The sequence below is a fragment of the Salarias fasciatus genome, chromosome 5, assembly GCF_902148845.1.
Source record: "Salarias fasciatus chromosome 5, fSalaFa1.1, whole genome shotgun sequence".
NCBI lineage: Eukaryota > Metazoa > Chordata > Actinopteri > Blenniiformes > Blenniidae > Salarias > Salarias fasciatus.
In genome coordinates, this window is record NC_043749.1 from 17,619,729 (window position 1) to 17,641,832 (window position 22,104).

Sequence of the window (22,104 nt, forward strand, 5' to 3'; positions counted from 1 at the left end):
GAAGTTTCTGTGGAGAGCGCACGCGACCTGCATGTCTACATGTATTTTCAGATGAGATGATATTTTCTAAATGACCTCGACTCTGTGACTCATTCGCTGGAAACACAAACATGCACAAACAAAGCCAGTGTTAGCCTCTCTTGTACGTATACAGCGTTATTTATATCTGTAATAATCCAAACTGAGGGTAGTTGGTTTCTAGCGAAGATACCTGCAAAATCCCTGCATGCACCGTCGCAAATTCTGAATATTTATTCATGTATTTATTTATCGAGGTAAGTATGGGTAAAATGGAATGCAACACACACACACACACACACTCGAAGAATTGCAAACAAAGGCCAGTACCTCAGTACAAAATGTGTCTTAACCTGTACACGGGCAGGCAGTGTGCAGCCGTGCAGAAGCAATATCCTTCATCATTCTGCAGTCACCTGTATACTTAAGGGTTCATTTACAATTTCACATCTGGTATCCATCCAGCCATCCTGGACTTCGTGTTCTGTTTATGTAGTTTCTTTCTTTTCTCTCCTTGAAGCTTTTAAGAGTCCTCTAATCATACATAATAATCAGGGTTTTCACTTAAATGCACTGCATTTCTCACTCTCATTATTACTTAAGAGGCTGTTCTTTAAAGCTTGGAAATACCTGGTGTTCTCTTGATCAGATTACTCACAACACTGCTGGTTTCAACAAAAACTAAATATATTTCGGAGCATTTTCAGCTGATTGCGTGATTTTACTAGTAGTCAGGTTTCTAATTCCACCGCCTGTTGTAAGTGAAACATTTTCATACAATCCAAGCAAAGATTCAATGTATTTTTAATGAGTGATCAAGTTGGCTTTGTGTAAACTGCACACGTACATGCGAGTTGAGCGGTCGTTTGTCAGCAGTGCTTTTGGTGGTCTCTGCTGATGGAAAACTTCAAACTTTATGAAACTGGCTCATGTCTCCCACACTGCTTTCTCTCCTCTAGTTTATATACTTGTCTCCATTAAGGGACTCTCCCTCCACAACCCATTTCTCTCAAAACACTTCATTTTCAGAAAATGTGTGTTCTTCTTCTTCTTCTTTTTTTTTTTTTTTTTTTTTTTTTTTTTGCATCAGGAGACCGTGCCGTTTGACCACATCTGAAAGCAATGGTGCCGCAGAAAAATGACTTCCTCCATGACAGAGTCAGACGCCATGGAGCAACAGTTCAACCATTTACTTAATAAATCTATGAAGGGCAAAACTCACCAATCAAACAGGAGCAAGGATATACTGTACAACCTGAATATGACTGATGCACTCCCATTGATTTATATGTTTTTGATTTCTTAATAATACTGACTCAGATGAAGTAAAATAGAACAAGGAATCAGGTTTCTGAAATGTGAATAATCACTTTGTGTGAAACATATAGTAGCACAGGAGTGGAGGGAGAAAACATGGCTGAACAGCATGAGTGTAGCTCTGCTGGCTTTTATATTGTATACAACGAGAGTCTGCTGTAAGTATAAATGGAAGAGGCAGAGATGAATAATGCATAAGAATTACCTTCATGCAGTCGGGGTCTTCATTTTTAGGAAAATCAAAGCCAAGGTGCACTGATAAAAACACAGAAATTCTAACTAAACAGCAGTGCATCAATGGTTGCAGGAGGTTGAAAGGAGTTACAGCTCTCACAGAAAGGCTTTCACTGGTATACACATACAAAAAGCAGGCATAATGATGGGGTGAGAACAGTAAAGCTTGTTTTATTTTAAAGGTATTAGATTGCTTGTAACAGAGATTAACTGTTGGATGTCATGTTAGAAAACAGGGTTTACATTCTCATCTTTTGTTTCTGGTATTATTTTTAAACAGGAAAGTGCTGAGAACAAAGATACAGGCCACCAAGAAAAGTAACATTTTATAAATGTAAACTAAATAAATGAATAATTGGGGAAGAGATGGATATGTCTGCCACAAACAGCATGAAACAAGCCTCGAATTGTGTAAAAATTAAATGTTACATGCAAATTTAACTGGATTGTCTATAAAAATGTAAACTCATTTCTTACAAGGTTGAAGCTCGACTCCGATAACAACCAAATCAATCATGAAATAAGAAATCCATCGAGTGTTAATCTAAATTTAGCACTCAGTCACTCTATTCCACAAACTATGAGTTTCCACCCGTTGAACAGAAGGCTAAAAACAAGGCTTGGTTTCAAACAGTAGCAATAGCACAGCATACAAATAACAATATATTTTGGAAAAAAAAGCACAAAAAATAATTTTTGCTATCAGTTGTGCTAAAATGGCAGTTTGTGTGAGCTGCGCTTTCAGTGAAATAAAAGACTGTTATGAATTGTTGTATCGTTGAGTACTGTCATCTGCAGTGATGACAACACTGTAAAATTGCTAATGTAAGTCAAATTATTTTGGAAGAAAATCGCTGAGTGAACCACCTTATTAAACTCATCAAAGCTCAACTCTACTTCTCATTTGGTATTAGAATATGAATCTTTCACAGTGGTTGTTTGCTTTGGTTGAATTCTCATCATTACTGATGCTATTTCAGATGTAGGTCAAGTAGTTTAATCAAGAGTCACTGTGAAACACTAGAAGTGGAGAGAGAGAGAGAGAGGAGAAAAAAAAAACCTAGCCACAATGCTGACACTGTGAGGCCATCCTAACAAGTACAATAAGGCTTTATGCTAAATGCAAATGCTGGCATGACGAGCGGAGCATGCAGATGGTTCACAGGAATACCATTTTATCATGTGAGGACACAGATGGATAATAATGTGATATTTGTGTTAAGTCCTGCAGATAGTTTGACACGAACCATCAGAGAGTTATGAGACCAGCAGAGTGTAATTTACCTTCAGTGGTCGAAGTTTAATGCTTGTTAAGACACTCCATTAAAATGTTTAAATGTCACTGTGAGACGCTGTCATTCTAATCTATTATCTGCTGCTCAGCGCATCCCAACAAAAAGTAATGAACTGATCAAAAATGACCATTCACATACTGAAAGGCTACAAAATGGTAGATTATCTTCTCATTCTTCACACAGTGAACGATAAACTCAGTATGATAGAGCGTTCGCTGAGTGACAAACCCTTCTGAACCATCAGCATTTTACTGAAAGTACCTGAATCCTCTCAGTCCATTCACACAACCTCATGAGGTTTGACTGAAAGCACGAGGAAAAAGAAGAAGAAGAAGAAGAAGAAAAAAAAAAAAGACCAACACAACAGCATTTGGGTCTGTGGTTGAAGTCCTCCATCACAGTCAAAAGGTCTTGATTGCAGTAACTGCCGTTGAGAATCATGCAACCTTTATGGGATGGTTTCAAAGATGACTCACAGACAAGCTAATTTTAGAGAGCTGTGTGCCATAGATTGACCTTGAAGCATGCAATTATGAAACATGAAACAGGGTGAGAGAGAAAGGAACTCACGAGAGCTTCTGTGCACAGTGATAGTTGTGCACGTCTTCAGCTGCTGAGGAGAAAAGAACAGACAAAAAAAAAAAAAAACAGCCTTGAATTTAAAGGTGTGTTTTGAATATTTTGACATGTTTGACATGCTGCCTGGACGTCTTGTAGTTAGTTTGACTACATTTCTCTGAAAACTCAGCAGCTTACACAGAATTTTAAAACTGGTAAGTCCACATTGCCTTTAGCGAGAGTAATTCACAACAGATGTAGCGACACCAACCCCCACCCTGAATGCATATGGCAAGCCGAATAGCTTGTAAACTGAAATAAGCAAAGTAAAAATAAAGCGCTTTCCCCACAAAACAAGATGTATTTGTCAGGAAGCGCCACAAGTTACAGGTTGGAGGTAGTTTGTGTACCCCAGTGACATTGGCTATTATATTTACTCCACAAAACAGCAGCTGAGCCAGATCCTCATACATCAGCTATTGAAGTTCATGGGTTCACCACTATTGTGACTCTGTAATTAAGCAGAGCTTTATGAGCTGCAGGAAACCCCCGGCTTGCTTTGTCTTGAAGTGTTTTATTATAAATCTGTCATGTGTACACTTTTGGTTTCTATTTTAAGGGTTTAAAATTAGCTTTCATAATGACTGAGAGAATGTTGAATTTCACTCAAAACTTCTAACGATTTAAGATAAATGCCAAAACTTCACATGCAGCATTCCAAACCTGAAAATACACAATACTGCACGGTCCTGCAAAATGTAGAGTTGAGTTGCAAATCATTTTAGTACCTAAGCTATTTATTTACATTGTGTTAGTTTTGTACGGTATTATAGTGAAATGCATTGTGGGCTCATGCTGGTCCAGTTGTTTTCTGAATATTCATCTAAATGTATCATCAATGAACTTCGCAAGGTCAAGCTATGTAATGTAGAGATTCTGTCAACAAAAGCCATGATCAATATACCACACTGGAATCAGCCCGTCTCAGGTTTCATTTATTTACATCAGGGGTGACAAACGTATGGCCCATGGGCCAGAACCGGCCCGACAGGGAGTCTAATCCAGACAAATTCTGCCAGCTGTAATATATTATGATTATTTGACCACCAGGGGCGCACTTCAGTCTGTATTATGTGGTGATTTGGTTCAGGCAATCAGGATTATTCAGAAAGGCAAAATTATTGGTAGATTACTGGTGGTCTTAACAAGCTCCAGTAACACAAAATATGGAACATAGATCATCATAATCTTTAGATTCTGGAGTAATTTCTAAATGATTAACACTACAAACCTGATCAACCATCTCCCCCCTCCACTGTAAGCAGAGGATAGCAGAGTTGGTGCTGCAGGAAGCTGCCAGCAAACAGGGCTGCCAATTGAACACCGGCGAGCTTCGCTGGTGTGTGCCTGACCTTTTACAGGGAAAACAAGACATGCTCATGTCACCGGGAGAAAACACAGCTGATTACCGTGGTTACTGCCCCCTGACGTCACTGCCAATCAGCGTTACCTGGCCGCTGGTATTTGTAGTCGAGTACTGACTCACACATCAGAAACAAGCAGACTCGAAGTGACAGCGGCAGGCAGAGAGGCCACCTTTCATATTTGAGGGAGTATTTTGTTGCTTTTGTTTGAATACCAAAGTTGGGGACATTGTAAAGGCCACATTTTTTTATTTTTTATTTTATGTTTTTACTGTTCAAATAGCAGATTTTTAAAGAAGGTAATCAGCTCTTTAAAACTCTGCACAGTTAATAAGATGATTGCACCAGGGCTGAACGCATTACAGCATTCAGCATATAAACAGCGTAATAACTGATGAACCTTAAAAGTTTTCACATTATGAGTGTTTTTACTTAAAATAGTCACAAAACCCAACAAAAAGTGGGAAATGTTTGCCATGGTTGCATAGTGCAGAGTACCAGAGAGACTGTTATCTCAGGACAATGACCATCACAACTCCTGCAAGGGTCTTTGGCCATGCGGTGTTTACATATATATGATGTCTTTCAAGAGGTTCCTTCTTCTTCTGTGCACGTTTCGTGATTCACAGTCGCTATGCATTTCCAAATTCCTTGCCATCTGTGTAAATGTGATACCTCTCCTTAGTACAATGAACTGGAAATGGAAGCTGTGTTTCATATAATCCCCAAATCCATCCAACTCTCACATCCTATCATGCAAATTTGGTTCAGTTTGAAGAGAATCCGGTCTCTCAACCATATGCTTGAGCTGTGTAAAAGATACAACAATTTATTATGCATGCATTGCACCAGGCTTATGGTAATAAGGTATTAAATTAGTGCTGGACATTATTGCTCCTCTATATCACTTCTGCTCAAAAGATTTTCATATAAGTCACAAAAAAAAGAGGTTGTGATTTTTGAGTAGATTTGTTGGGAGGAAATACCTGAGATTCACTTTCAGGTCCAGTAACTTTTGATCATGTAGATATTTTTTTTCTGAAAGCCCTTAATTAGACTTGTGTTTAACTCTGGCACTGTTCATTTTGTCATGATGTTTCAAAGACAGTTTATCTACCTGGAGACGCCACCGTTTGTCTGTAATGTTGCAATGCAATGAGCTTCTTTTGTGGTTTGTTTGGAAAATAAATTCACCATAGCTGTATTGTTCCACGATTACTCCTTACACATGGATAAATGTTAACAGAAGAGAGATAAATACAGACTGAGTGGCCATTTCTAGACTGTATGAAAACCACAGCATCAAACTTTACGCTGTGCCTTTTTAGTTCTCATACATATATTCTCATATAGTTTGTGTTTGTAGCATAAAATGGCCGAACACAAGAAGGTTAATGAGATAGAGCAACATGGATTGTGATATTTGGTTGAAGATAGTTGGCGCTGAAGTTGTGTTTTGCCTTATAAATGATATTTTCAGTTTTTAACTGTGGTTCTAATGTCTAATTTAATGCACAGCATCATTTGCATGTGTTTGTGTCTCAGTGTGCCAAAATGGTCTCTATCATGGTAGGATGTTGAAACATAATGTGAAGTGTTGACAGTTATTCATTATATTTATGAATTTTTGACTGATTTTCTGTGATTTTCACAAGGTTGATTTCACTGAATTTCTTAAAGTCATCCTTGAAAAGATTGTTGTTGTTTCATTATGGTCACAACTAATTTAATCTTTTGCTCTGATATGGAGGATAGTTGCTATTTTTTAATGAACGGAGAAAAAAACTGCACCTCGGTTTGTTACAAAGCATTAAACAGTCACCATGCTGGAACTGCTGCATTGTGTTTGTGTTTGTGATATTGGAAAGTTTCATGTTTCACCTCTAACTCTCGGTTTTTCATAACTTGTTTGGGTGTTTCCCCTGGAACAAAAACACCAGCATGCAACTTCTAAAAAGAGAGAGCGACAAAGAGAAAGTGAGAGAGAGGCAGCTGCAAATAAAACCTTTTTTCTGAGGTAGTCTAACTGAATTTGTTGAATTGTTTGCAAAACACTGCATTTATGCAATTGCTGCGTCATGCACATACGCTGCAACGCTGCGGTGATCAGCGCGGAACCATAATTTGTATATTCGGTGCATACAGCACGTGACTGTGCAGATAAAAGAGGCCGAGGTTTGGCTCACTGTGAAGTTTCTTTATTACACCAATGTGCCGAATGTGAGAAAACACACACATGCTCCTCACTACCCATGGCGTACCTGCTTTTCTTTTCTTTTTTTCTACACGAGCACAAACAGCTGCCCTGCGGCTCCCACGGTGCAGCTCCGCCGCGCAAACTGGTGTTTTGCGACACAGTTATTACCGACGCCACGCCACAGCATTAAAAATGCGGCCACAGCTAAATCACCATTAGCTGCTGGAGCTGCCACCGCTTCTATTGTTGTTGATTTTGTTATTGCAGATTTGTAATGCATTGTCTTGGAGCCATAAATCTTGCGCGGGATTACTGCGTATAAGTCGTTTGTATGGTCTTGACTCATCAATCAGCGCGGGAATGTTTGTGTTACAACTGCCACTTTGTATGATGGATGAAGATGGGTGTTTTCTAGCAGTACAGTAGCTATAGTAGGCCATGAAGGCTGTCTATGTGTGTGTGCATGCATGTGTGTGTGTGTGTGTGTGTGTGTGTGTGTGTGTGTGTGTGTGTGTCTGATAAAGCACAATGTAAGCAGTGACACTCATTATTCCATCTGCAGCCTGGAGTGATTGAACACGCTACATATTAACTGTCTTTGCGTCCTAATCCCATTGTGTTCTGCGAGATTAAATTTGAACACTAATAAACCTTTTTTTTTTTTATGACTAATTAATGTTTCGCACCTTGCCAAGAATCATCTTCTTCCACAACTAATTCTAATTGGCCCAATTAATCATGCAAAAGGTAATTAGCACAGTTTGATGTGTAGTAAAGCCACTCCGGAGCCCACTGGGGGGATTCGGAGAGGTTTTGTGTCTTGATACAAACAGAGAATTAGTCAAGGGTAGAACACGCTGGATGCTCCAACACAATACTAATGAGTGTGTTCTTTTGTGATGGTCTTTAAGGGACTGACAGCTATATTCATACTAAAAGCAGATGTGTATTGGAAGTGAATGAAGATGACTCGCTCTGGCTGCCTGCGAGATCTTTGTAATGTCCTGGAGATTTACAGTAAACACACACACACCCACACACACACACACACACACACACACACACACACACACACACACACACACACACACACATATAAAGGCCATTCACTCCCACACAGACACACAATGAGGCATTCAGGAGTTTATTCTCTGGTTATACATAGAATTGTAAAGGTCTCTTGCTATGTTTCAACGTGACAACTATTGAGTTTATCTGTGTGTGCAGCTTGAGTATCATTTTAAATAAATACCACAAGTATTTTTAGAAATGAAAAAAAATAATCAAAATAGGTAGTTAAGGTTCTATAAATCCTTTAAAATGTCAGTCAGATAGAGTCATAAACTTCCTCATATTCCATTTACGTTTAGTTAAACAGGTGGGAAGTTGTAATTTAAATGAATTAAGACAGAATCACTGGCTTTTCCCACGTGTGTGTGTGTGTGTGTGTGTGTGTGTGTGTGTGTGTGTGTGTGTGTGTGTGTGTGTGTGTGTGTGCGTGTGTGTGTGCGTTCTTGTATTTCTATCCTTGTTGGGGCCAAATGTCCCCACAAGGATAGCAAAACGTGGAACGACGTGCCTTGTGGGGACCTTTTTCCGGTCCTAAGTAGGAGAAACAGTGTTTTCTTGACCATGTTGTTGTTACTGAAAAAAGTAAAAGTGCAAAAACATTTCTTTAGGGTTAGGCTTTGTTGTAGTGTGGGTTAGGGTTAGGGTAAGGGTCAGGGTTAGGGGCTAGACATGAATGGGAGTCAATGGACGGTCCCCACAAGGATAGAAATACAAGACTGAGCGTGCGTGCATGTGTGTGTGTGTGTGTGTGTGTGTGTGTGTGTGTGGTGTGTGTGTGTGTGTGTGGTGTGGTGTGTGTGTGAGCGTTCTCGTATTTCTATCCTTGTTGGGGCCAAATGTCCACACAAGGATAGCAAAACGTGGAACGACGTGCCTTGTGGGGACCTTTTTCCGGTCCTAAGTAGGAGAAACAGTTTTCTTGACCATGTTGTGTTACTGAAAAAAGTAAAAGGTCAAAAACATTTTTTAGGGTTAGGCTTTGTTGTGGTGTGGGTTAGGGTTAGGGTAAGGGTCAGGGTTAGGGGCTAGACATGAATGGGAGTCAATGGACGGTCCCCACAAGGATAGAAATACAAGACTGAGCGTGCGTGCATGTGTGTGTGTGTGTGTGTGTGTGTGTGTGTGTGTGTGTGTGTGTGTGTGTGTGTGAGGGTTGTAGGTTGTGTAGATGCACTGCTTTTTTCACAATCACACCACAACATGTACAAGTTGTTCTCTGGTTGTGAACATCTGCATCTCCTCACCACAAATGTTGAACGTGAGAGCTGCTTTCACTATCACACACAGTTCAGCGCTTCAAGGTCCTCTCCTCGTCCACCATTGTATTTTCTTTTTGTAACTTTAAGAAATCTTTGCAGAGGTTTCAGAGAAACACTGAATAAATCAACATATCTGTTGTCCTTGTGATTAGCTGATGGTTTTTTTTTTGTTGTTGTTGTTTTTTTTTTTTTTAGAAACATCAGTGTTTCCAGAAAAGGTCCGGACAGGTTTTTTACTCTCTTGGCTGAATTGTTTGTAGCAGCTAAAGGGAAACTACTCATCATGCAGTGACTCAAACGCAACGTAAAATGTGAAAACCTGCACTCCTCCAGTTGTAATTCATTTATTTCTCAGCTAGTTTGATTTATGAAAAAAAAAAATCAAGTATGTAAGTGTATGCAGAACATAAAAACGTGACATCAACTCATCTCTCGATTTGAGTGCACATCTTTCTTTATTCCTTTCTTTAAAAAAAAACTGCTGTATAGAGCTGTATATATCTGAATGTATTCACGTGCACACCTACTCGTTCCTTACATTTCCTGGTATTTGTTGATGTGGTCACACAGAGGGTTTTTTATAGAAAAGCACAGCTGCTGTGTGTGTTATGAGTGCATTAATTATCCATTATCAGTCATTATCACTCCTACAGTACGTGTTTTGGGCACAGTGCCCCTGGTAGAGCGGCACAACGGAGAATTTATGGCAACATTTAGGAGCTGCAGTAATCACAGGGAGGCCGAAGCAGGAAATCAGATGGAAAAAGAGGCAAAGGTAAAATGTAGGATGGAGGTAGATGAAGGACGAGATGCATTTTGAAGTGATACACAATGTTTTCAGGTCACTTCAGCTATTTTAAGAGACCTATTAATATGTGAAACACGCTAACTTCATAACAGATGCTCTGTTTGCAGACTAAATTCTGACTATTTATAAAAGCTGTACAAGTAATTAATAAGATAAAGCGACAGGAGTATTCAGCATGTGCATTCCAGGCTAACAAAGCAGTAAAATGTACTTAAAAGCAGTTTTCCATGTCAAATGACATGTCAGCGATTTTGATACCACAACCTCTTCTGACTTTATAGTAATGTATGTCCTTTGAGTTCATGTTTCTCCCATGTTACTAAAGGTGGCTGCAAGCTACTACAAAACAAGACATTTGTTTCCTCAAGGTGAAAAAGAAAAAAAAAAAACTCAGTGTTATTTCTGGAAAGAACATTTCATGCAGCACAAGGAGATGGAAAAAGATTGTGAATTTATGCAGCGTGTTCCACTCTTCACATGAGGCCTTAAACAGGCCACGTGCACCATTAGACACACATTTGTATATAAGGGTGTAAGGCTGAGATGGATTGTTTTTTTTGTCCGATCATTTGATTTCATCATTCATAAAGTTTTCTCTCTGATGTAAGTTTAAATATTGTATAACCACTGAGTTCACAGCCAGCTGAGAAAATGTCATGGAAGACGCTGTTGACCTGACGCCTCGCATCCCACGTTATAGTAGTTTTTCTCTCCCTAAAAACAAAAATCTTGTTTGAATGCATCACATGAAGACACGCTTTAGTGTAAATAATATACTCAATATCAGTGATGATTTTAGTTTTAGTCTTCCAGATATAGAATTGTCAACTCTAATCTTGCCCCCTAGTGGTTTCCAGTATTACAGTGATTTAGTTATTTGCCGCTTGCTCTCTAAGTCTTCACAGATTGAGTGAAATTGTTTGGTAACTTCCAAATTTCTTCCTGTTATTCCAATCTTGATCTATAAACATACAAAACGTGATGAAGCAGGTCATATTTGCACCCTTGCTTAGGAACAACATCTTTCCCTCCCAGTTTAGAAAACTTTTCTGATGCATATGAAAGAAAATATGACTTTTAAAATTGCTTGATAATATATTGTGCACATTAGATTAATACAGGGAAATGGTTGTCAAACAATGATACTCAAAAAGAAATCTGGAGTTTATAAGGTTGAAATAACAACTTTTGGTTTGGTACAGTTCAGCTTCACATACAGATGCTTAATGGATGATGTCTGTTTACACTTGATACTGATGTCTTTAAATATCTGTAATCACTGTGAGTTAAAGATTCAAAACTACATTAAATGGATATTTTTTTTTCCAAAATTTAACATTATGTGTTCAAGATATGATATGAAACATGACAGGGTTGAATAAATAGATATATATAGATACTTAACAGGGCAAAGTAACCAGGGATATGAAAGTCGTGAAACAAGTAGAAAATGATTAAATCACTGACCTACATTTTTTTTTTATACTTTATGAAAGATGAAAATGTTCCGTAGTTCGTTTTTCTTACATGTGAATCTCCTACTGATATTAAACTCGATCAATAATTCCCAGCACTAAATTATAAACACCAATTCTTAAAATTTTCAATGGGGCACATTTAGCTGCTTAACCCCACACCCCCCCAAAAAAAAAAAAAAAAAAAAAATCTGCCAGTCAGCCCACATGTAGTTTCTTATCACTCTCTCATCATCTGCCACCACAAGAAGAAGAAAAAAAAAAATCTATGCACAGAAAGAGCGTCAGCGAAATAGTGGGCCCCTATCATAATCCTTCTTCAAGCTGAGGTTGATTATGATAGTGAAATGGCCGCAGAGTCGTGGAAGATCCCTCCGGTGATTTCAACTCCAACTCATTTCACGGCCATCTCTGGGGTCCCGATCCGCGGCGACGGGTTGGCTGGGCTCGGCCCTCCGCGCCATCCGCCGATTTCTCCATCGTGTGTTTCGTGGACTTTCACGTGTCGGTGCAGCAAGGCGAGGGGGACCTGCGAGGAGGAAGTGATGCAGCCACAAAGACTTGTAAGAGCGGCATGAAAACACTGAGGCTGCGGTTTGCTCACCTCAGAGAAGGAAAGATGCAGACAGAGAAACAGAGACAGAACGAGGCGAAGACAACGACTGTTTAATAGATGTCAGAGAGGTCTAAATGTCAGGTAGGGACAGTTTGGAGCCTGAATGTCAAACAGTGCTGCGGGTATTCTGACCCATGCAGTTTGGTTTCTGTTGCTCAAAGCGACATGCGTTGATGCAATACGCCACACGCGACATGCAGAGGATTACACTATTAAACAGAATAAAAACTAGGGGGAAAAAAAAGCACTACAGGCAGGTGGAATAAAGTCCACCACTGTGTGAATCTAAATTCTAACCTAAGCAGAGACAATGTAGTTGCTGCCTGCCAAAATTTGATTTAAAATAAATTAGATCAGTAGCTTAAAAAAAAAAAAAAACAGTCCTTGGTAAATGGAGCTTTATCTGTAAGTCAGGGCCATTAGCAGCCCTAGTCCTGAGTTGCCCTTGGGCTTTGTAATTAACTCCACTCAAGCGCAGCTAAACATTTTTGACATTTTTCCTAGTCCAGAATGAACTGTCACAGCAGAGGGAGAAAGTAACCATCTTGTCACATTGAGTTTATCGGAGGATTGTGGAACGTTGTCCTCTTCTGTTTTTCTCTCCCTCGCTCGCCTCGCTGGTACCTTTCTACAAGTCTCCCTTCACTGTTTCTCACAACACACCACACACACACACACACACACACACACCACACACACAACACACACACCACACACACACACACACACACACTATCCCTACATGGATCTCATTTCAGTAACGTCTCATGATGGAAAGTGTGACTGCGCCTCATGTTTTGAATGTTTGCGTGGCGCCATCATCAGGTTACATTACACTGCTAATTGGGAGGTGAAGTACACTACGATTTATTATATAGAGAGGCCTGTTGCTCATTTAAAGAAGGTTATACATTACAAATAAAAATCTTATGAAGGAAAAAAAAAAAAAACCTTTACAGTATAGCGTTGACACACACACACACACACACACACACACACACACACACACACACACACACACACACCCACAGTAGAGACTGTGCAGATTCACCTGATTGGTTTAGCTGAGAAACAGAGAAATGAGAAAGCTGATGTGAGCGGAAAGGCCCAAGGTGCCGCAAAACAAGCATGTCGACTCCCGAGCCAGCCAGGAACTGCTGGTACTTCCAGTAAATAATTATTTGTGTGTCACCAGAAACACGGTTAGTGTTTGATGCACGGTTACTGCTGCCTCACTGTTCTTCAGACACGCGGGGCAAACATCAAGAATATCCATTAATGAACAAACGAAACTGAACATGAAAGTAAACATATGATTCATATGAATTTGCTTCAAGATGCATCAACATAAGATAAATACATATTTTCACCTTCCTAAGTTGTTCTGAATCAAATTTGCCCCCCACACCCCAAATAAGATGAAAACTGAACCAAATATAGAACATTTGATGTCAAAAAGTGATACTTTCTTGTGATTTAGGCTCAATAAATTACATAATCTTCACCCAGGCCTTTACTGTGGGGGTAAAACAACATTTCGTCATCAAGAGCTGGTTCACTTTGGATCAGGGGTCTCAAACTCTACCAGCCTACACCCCTCCCACTTCTTTCCCATGACTTAATATCACAAAAAAGAAAAAAAAAGATTGTGCAAGTAAATGACTCTTGTATTACATAAGATTACTTAGAAACAACTGTTGCACAACTGAAATGATGAACACCTCAAAGCAATATGCAAAATAGAACAATCAGAGAAGAAGTTGGAGAGAAAGCAGAAAATGTTTTTGAAACAGCTGTCGACGTTGCATCTCTATTATTTTTAAGTTTATTGAAATAATATTTCCAGTTAGATATATCACGATCAGTGAAGAATCCTCTACTTACCACTTGAAGTTTTGTACTATTGTGCAATATTTTAAATCAAACACTGAGAAACAACAGTTTTTCTTATACATTTTTATACAACCAGAGACAGTTTCAGCAGCTGCAACCCAGCTTATCATGAGTTGGGAGTTTAAGACGTCATTTGAAGTCATAAACCTGCAATCAGCAGTTTTGTTTTTATTATTTGTTACTTTTCCACAGTTTAGCTCCTGTAGACGTTCCTGTCATGAGTTGAACCATGAGTAAGTAAACGACTGAATCTGCCTTTCTGTTCAGCAGATGGTGAAATGAAAGTAGCTAACAAGGTATTGAGCAGGGAGCAATTTCTGCTCCAGTGGCAGAGTTGCATAAGAGGGTTTTTCAGATTATTCAAGAGCATTTTAATGATGGTCGAGGTGATCTTAGACGTCGCCCACACGAATTACTCATTTGGCACATAATAGACGATTTCTGCTAAGTTTCATTTATCGAGAAGACAAAGTTTTCAATTCCTCCATCATCCTGGACGGTCAGAATGAGTAGTTGGGAGGTTATGAAAGCCACAAGATAATGTGTGACTGGCTCCAGTGAAATACCACCGGAGAAAAGTCACAAGTCAATATGGTGCAAATTTCCCCTGATGAACGCGCATTAAACCGATCGCCGCGCGTTAGCATTTCAGTGGTCCGCAGACCATTACCCGGAGCTGTAATTATACCACATATTCCATATATTACTTTGAATGAAAGAATGCCAATTACAGTCCTTTCACTCCGTCTTTCAGAGTGCTGGCTGATGCCTCCATAAAAGTCTGTGATTAAATTACTCAGGGGAAAGCACTTACATTTTATATGACAACCCCTGACGCATCGCCCCACTACGAATTCCCCGACCGGCAGCAAATCTTTTAAGAGGCTCTGACTGTGGACAGGTGGGTCCAGATGACTGAGAGAGACAGAGAAGACAAGTCCTCCAGCTTTTACGCTGAAGGCTGCGAGTCCCCATCCATTTCTGTTGATACTGAACTAACATAGCAGGCACGTGCGTTGTGTGATCTGACAGGAACATGAGGCAGAAAAGTGAATGTTTGGGACTCTCCAGACAAACTCATACCTGAACAGGCGCTTATTCAGGACTTTTTGTCTGTAAAGGGTTTAGTAGAAATAGTGAAGAAGCCCCTTCTTTCACATGAAATGCAGTCAAAGGCTTAAAATACACATACAGTAACTCCACACTCCCACATGTTTCACCCAGGCAGAAAATTCCCTCATCTGAGACGAGCGACTGCTGCAGACTGTAGGTGTTTCTGGACACTGCAAGAACTTTACATAACACTTAATTGAGAGTTTATTCCAGAACTTTATCCCCCCCCCCCCTCCCCATCTCCGTGTACGTCGGTGTCATTTTAGACGTGTGGTGCGAGTAGCGGGGCTGCACACATTTCACGCTTGCATTTCACAGACAGACAGAGAGAGAGGGAGAGAGAGAGAGAGAGAGAAATTCAGGAGTTGTTGGAGTCACGCTGGAATGTGAAATGTGAGTTCTGGGAAGGGGAGACAGACGCAGACAGAGGCCCTTCTGACAAGGGAAGGAAACCTTAACTTGTCAATCACGTCACTTCTCTGTCAATAGCTGTTTAATCCCCGGCTGAAAGCTGGCGCTGGATGTAGAAGCAGACAGGAGGTTAAAGGTGAGCTGAATGACAGACAATCCCAGATTTTTCTTAATCTGTCGGAAAGGTAAGGATTTTAACCATCTCTTTGTCTTTTTCTTCTCTCGCGAAGCCATCATTTTAATATCAAAGCTGCAGCTTCTCATGTGACAGGGATACAGATGAAAGTGATACTGAGGGTGGAAATGCAAAAACGCCTGTTATCAACTTTTGCAGATGGCATAAAACGCTTTTGCTTGAGAGCAAATCCCCCTAAAAAAAAAAAAAAAAAAAAGTATTTCTAAGAGTACTTGTTTCATGAGGAGCCCTTCTGAAAAAGACAGACAGTTGAATCAATTTTCCGTCGCACGTGCGGGTATAAACAAATCGCAATGAAATGGGCGCAGTGAAGACAATACACTTGTTTTGAACAGAAATACATCGGCGCTTATATAAGCCTCATCGTCTCCATGGCGACGGCTTTGCTGGTAACGAGGAGACGCATTATTTGTGTATAACCACAGCAACATCTTCCAATTGAATTAAGCTGCACCTGTGCACATTATGGATGGGAATAATAGACGGGGAAACAAGAGCGAACCCTTTTGCAGACGAGAAGCGTGCGGGAGACCGTTTGATTTCCAGCTTTTCGCTCGCAACTGAGGTGGATCTTGTGATTCAGCAGTGTACAAGTTTAACATAACCTGATAAACAAAGATAATGAGGGGGGGAAACGGTTCATTTCAGCCTCAGATCGATTTCCAACATGTGATCGGAAGAGTGACTAAAAGCTCCCGTTTTTGGAGTGATTACTCATACAGATGAAAAGAGTGAGATTGTTTTGTTATGACAACATGTTAATAACAGTGTGATCGAGGTTCGCTGTCCTCCTGATTCAACATTTCTGAATTGGACAAAACCAAACAAGCTCTCAAGCCCGCATGACAAACAGCAAACAACAACCCGGAGCAGATATACAAAGCAAATGGAGGACAACGGCACTCAGATAAACACTTTTTGTGCTAAACTTTATCCCATTTTGTTCACCAGTGGGATGTAAATTAAACGGTGGGATTTGTTGGATGAGCACCAGACCTGAAAGGCACACACAGGGAGGAACACTTAAGATGTGCTGTCGGAACAGATTTCTCTGCTCCTTCGCAGTAATTGGAAAATGTTATGCTGGTTCTGTCAATACATTTTCTCCCAGGATTAAAATTTGCAACAAAAATGTGATGTTTCTCTCTGGTCACATGAGATAGATATTAAAAAGACGGCTGATTTTAACTCACACATCTTAATTTGCTCTGACAGCAAGCATTAAAATGCTGGCTCAAAGTGAGTTTAAAGGCGGTTTCTGCAGGTAGTGCATAATGTGCCGTTTAATGCTGATAATGTAAAGATGTACTTCCTCGTAATGAGTCGTCTCAGCCAACAGTTATATCAGGAGGAGTATTCATTGTCATTATGGCACCGTGCCAGCACGTTTTTTTCAAGCCTCACAGCAAAATGTGCTCAAATAAAAACTCAACTCATTTGTACTGATTTAATAAGGCAGTGATCACAATTCGGAAAACAGCAGACGGCAAATATACCACCAATTGTACAACACTTAAAAATAACTTTTTAATTTTTTTTCTAGGCTATTTTCTAAAAATATGTGTGGCGGCACACTGAGAGGCAAGAAATACAGGAAAGAGGCTTACTTTACTCTGCACACTCCAACAGGAACACAAATACACAGTCTTTGTCTCAGAGGTTGCAATAATAAACTTACGACTGCAATTACAGGAAGTATAAAGCAAATGCTAAAGTGTACCGTGAGCTGAAAACAAAAAAAGAACACTGACAGTCACCAGGGGTTAAGTTTGATACATAACTCCCATAATTCTTTTAAAAAATAGCAACACTGTATTGTTTTGTCCCCTTGCTCGTTTCAAATCAAATCAAGGAAACGTGTCGCTGAATGTAGTTGCTGAATGATGAAACTGAAATGTTAAGATTTATTTATAGTGTTTGAACTGAGTTGATATACTGAAAATACTGAGAGCAGATAAACTGTCAAAATACAGAAAAGCTAATTAAGCTAATCACAAGTAGGTTATTAAGACGTGCATTGCCGTCTTACACATCATCTTCTCACTTTTTCTGCTACAAAAGAGAATTTGTTGCTTTTTTCTTTATTGCCATCAAACATGTTCATTAGCACTCTGTGAGCACTTTTTGATGTTTACTCTGTTCCTTGTACTTTCCCTCTTGGCTTTTTGCCAGTTCCTATATGGCTCCTATTTCTTTGTTTGATTTTCTTTTTTTTGAGTTAATTGTGCTGAAACTAACTGTAATGCTTAATGATTCATGTAACTGTAGCCTCTGACAGCTAGCATGGCGGTTAGCTTGGTTAGCAGATGGAAAGTAGCCATGAAAGAACTGAAATTTAAAAAAAAATTGAAAAAGAATTATTTAAATATTAAGTTGAATACAGAAAGGCATTTTGTAAGTAAGTAGGATGATACTTGATGGAAGATGGAGAGTTTAGTTCTAGTTGCAATAAATGTAAATCTGTATCAGTTAGCCTGTAACCTTTAGAGCTATTTTCATTCCTGTTTACATGATTGATGTTTCAGAAAAGTTTTGTGTTAACATGGCAACATTTTGAAATTGATGCCCGTTTACATCTTTACAGCTAAAGCAATGAAAACCGTGTAGTTACCATGCCAGGCCACGAGTTGGCGCCGTTGGTTGTTTATTTCCATGAAGCCACAATTGCATGCACATAGAAAAGAATACACACACACACACACACACACACACACACACACACACACACACACACACACAAACATTAACAACGGTGAGTGCCGGACATTGCTATTAGATTGCTTTGGGCTTGAGATATTTATTTTTGAAAAAATGTTTACATATTTGATGCAACTGCATTCTTAGCTATTGGGGAGGACACCCGTTGCTATGGCAACAGAACATCCAACTATACCAAAATCACAGCAACAGATCTGATTCACATAAAATAAAAATAAGGAATCAGAAAAAAAAACCTTTCTTATGCCAAAGTTGATTAAATTAGATTTCTTATAACAACCTTCACCTGCAGCCCACATGTTATTTTTTTCACGCAATGGGAAGTCATCTGCAGCAAGCTCTCCAGCACCAGCTCTCACTATATAATTTAATATCCGTACTATAATTAAAACATCACAGCTTTTATGGATTCATAACTCAGTGCAAAGATGAGAATTTCATATACAGTCGAAGATGTCTCACCAGCTAAGGTCAGGAATTTTTACACTAACACATGCTCACCATAAATGATAATGAAACCCAACACATGGTGATCTTAGATATTTAGTCCACAGCAAGGATGCTTGTAAACACACTGACACAATATGTGAAGGCTCATTGGCACAACACACTCAGAAATGCCTACTAGTGATATATTGTAAGGCTAATGTGGAGAATAGCAATATGATTTCTGAGAAGACAAATAATGACCACAATATTTATATTGTGGAGCTTTGACACCCGTCTTTTAAAGTCAGAACAGTGCTCTTTCTCTTGCCGCAAATTTACAGCAGCTGAAACCAAGCCATGCTGTGGAAGATTTATTTATTTATTTCAGTATTTTTTTTCCTTGTTACCAGTTTCCACAAGTTTCTGTTTTGCTGACGTCGTTGTTCTTTGTTCTTGGTTTATGTGCCTTTAGATTCTGCTTTGTAGTTGCCAGGCATGAAATAAGTATTATTAGTCAATTACAGGTTTTTTGTTAGCTAAATCACAGAATTATTGCAAATTAATCACTATTCATAACACTTTTATTTCACACTGAAAACTGTCAATTTGAGTTTGCAGACCATAACTGCAGTAGAAATGATTACAGTTCAATCAGTTCGTTGTATGTACTTTTCACTTGTTGATAATGGAATCACTTTGTTGTATACTGTGCACAGTGCGCTCTTAATGCATTTGATGCCTGAACTGAATTTGAAGGACAATTTTTTTTTGTGTATATATCAAAAATTGTCAAAGTACGCCAGTTGAAAATATGTTTGTTTTGTTTTGTTTTTCTCTCCTATGTTAGTAGATAACATAAGGAAAAGCATTCTTTTAAAGCTTCAACCTTGCATTGACATTTACAGACAGCATAATAATGCCGATTTTTTTAGTCAGTTTCATAAGTCTGCTCAGATTTGAAACATGCTGCATTTATTATCCTCATTACATCTTTGGTACACTGAAATGCTCGTTTCCTTGAGAAAAAAAAAGAAATTTGAACGATCAATCTAAATGCATGTAGAGCAGCTTGTTTATGATTGTCAACTGCATCCAAAAATGTACCCTTGCAATGCAATTTTTTTTCTCTTGATTGCATCTGTTTTCATTATTGCATCCATAAAATATGAGCAGGGATGCACTAAATGACACACACACTGAATGGTGAATTAGTGATAACGACGCAGATGTTTGGAATAATCGAGGCGTTCCGGTAAATGTCATGACAGAGGCAGGGGGGGGGGGAGAAAAAAAAAACATTGTCTTTTAACACAAGTAGGAATCTTAATTTGTCATTTCAGTGAAGGAGAATAGGATGCATGGATGTGTGTACCTGGTGCAGGAAGGAGAACCAAGCAAGATAAAAGCAAAAGCCTGTAAATGTACGGTGACACAAGGATCGCATCAGAGCAGCCAAAAGAAATGGTAAAAATGTTCGTCTCATAAAAAAAGCCATGTTTTCTGTCAAATATTAATGACTCCATGAAAGGCTTTACTCATAACAGGCGCTATTGTGAATTTATAAGAGGGCGCGGTTACACAGGGTTGTGATAAATAACTTCTCACGGCCACGCCTCTTTCTCTCTCATAGATGGGTACACAACAGTCACATCTGCATCTCCTTTCTCTGACTCGCACTCAAAACAGAACCGCGTGCGTGAGTGTGTGAGTGTGATCGCTTTTGTGTTTGTGCAGCTTTGACTTATTTTTTCACTTTTCCCTTCGACTTCCTGTGAGTCACCAGCAGTGGAGGGAAATACAGCTGTACCTTGATTTTTTTTTTTTTTTTTTTTTTTTTTTATGTGAAAACACTGCTTAATACACACAGAGAACAAAAGCAGGAATCCGCTGCAATGTTTTGCTTCACTTGTAAATTCCTGTGCACCTACTTAATTTGCTTTGCCGCTCAATGGTAAAGTGCAGTTATAGAGCTGTTACATAACCTTGCTTATTTAAGTATGTCATGAGCCGAAAGTGGCTTATGTAACTTTACAAGATGGTATAAATCTGTAGATCCTCTTCCTCTCTTCACTTATCTGAAAAAATCCAAGATACGTCTTTTGTGCTGATGGAAATTCGCCTGCGCAGATTCTCTGGGAAAACTCTCTCTTGATTAGGATGCATGAGATTAGCTCCTCTAAAGTGACGGTGTCTCCACAATTAATGTGATGCATTTGCAAAGTGTTGCCTGTCACCAGCGAGAAGCCGAGCGGGAGAGAGAGGAATAAGCTGTTCTTTATCTGGGATCATAATGTTTCCCAAGTCATCACAAAAGAGCGAATGGCTTTGATGAGTGCCGAGCTTGACGGCTGCTTGTTGGATTGTCACTCGGAGCTGCGTGAAGAGATTACATGTGACGAGAATTTGGCCTAATAAGTTGCAGGAAAAAAAAAAGGAGTAGATCTCAAAAACACCACCTTTGCGTGGAGTGTGCTCTGATACAGTGGGATAAAGCTTTCGGAGTGGATGTTGGAGGAGCTGGAGTGCAGCTCTAACATTACATAACCACCAGCAATACACAGGAGTGTAGAGAAAAGAGGGACGCTTCACCTCTCGGAACTATCTGGCTCTCCATGTTGAATGAGTATTTAGAATTTGTTTTCTAAATAATAGATAATGTTTGTTTTGTAACTGTGATGATCTGATAGTGAGATTGAAAATATGAAAATGAATCCTGTGATTATTCTTCTTTCAACTGAAAGTTAGAGGGGGAAAAGAATGTTCCAGTGCTGCTGCTGCAGTATTTTGTTTGATCAATCAATACCTTGGATGTGAAGAGTGATTATTTGAGTCACTGTTTCTGGCATCAGGAACCAGCATGTCTCTCCTCCTCTGACTCAAAAAAAAAAAAACATTGGACAGTTTCTTCTCACTGGACACCTCCTTTGTAAAGCCTGGAGAAACAAGAAACGTGATAATAGAAATAGGTGAAATATCACACCTCGGTAGGTTGCCGTGACGACATCTACTGTACATCAGGTGTGTGCAGTCGTGGTCCTGAAGGGTCAAAGCAGGGCTAAATCTATGGAGGAC

General features: G+C 39.4%; 1 protein-coding gene across 2 annotated transcripts in view; it reads left to right on the forward strand.

The window, feature by feature from the left end:
* The first annotated feature begins 15,589 nt into the window (after positions 1-15,589).
* The window catches only part of tox2 (TOX high mobility group box family member 2), a 112,154-nt gene continuing 105,639 nt past the window's right edge, over positions 15,590-22,104 (forward strand). Inside the window, exon 1 of one of the 2 annotated variants that reach the window (XM_030091221.1) lies at positions 15,590-15,874. The gene's annotated coding sequence lies outside the window, so the exon portion shown is untranslated. The remainder of the gene's footprint in view (positions 15,875-22,104) is intronic. The other variant, XM_030091222.1, reaches the window with a different exon arrangement.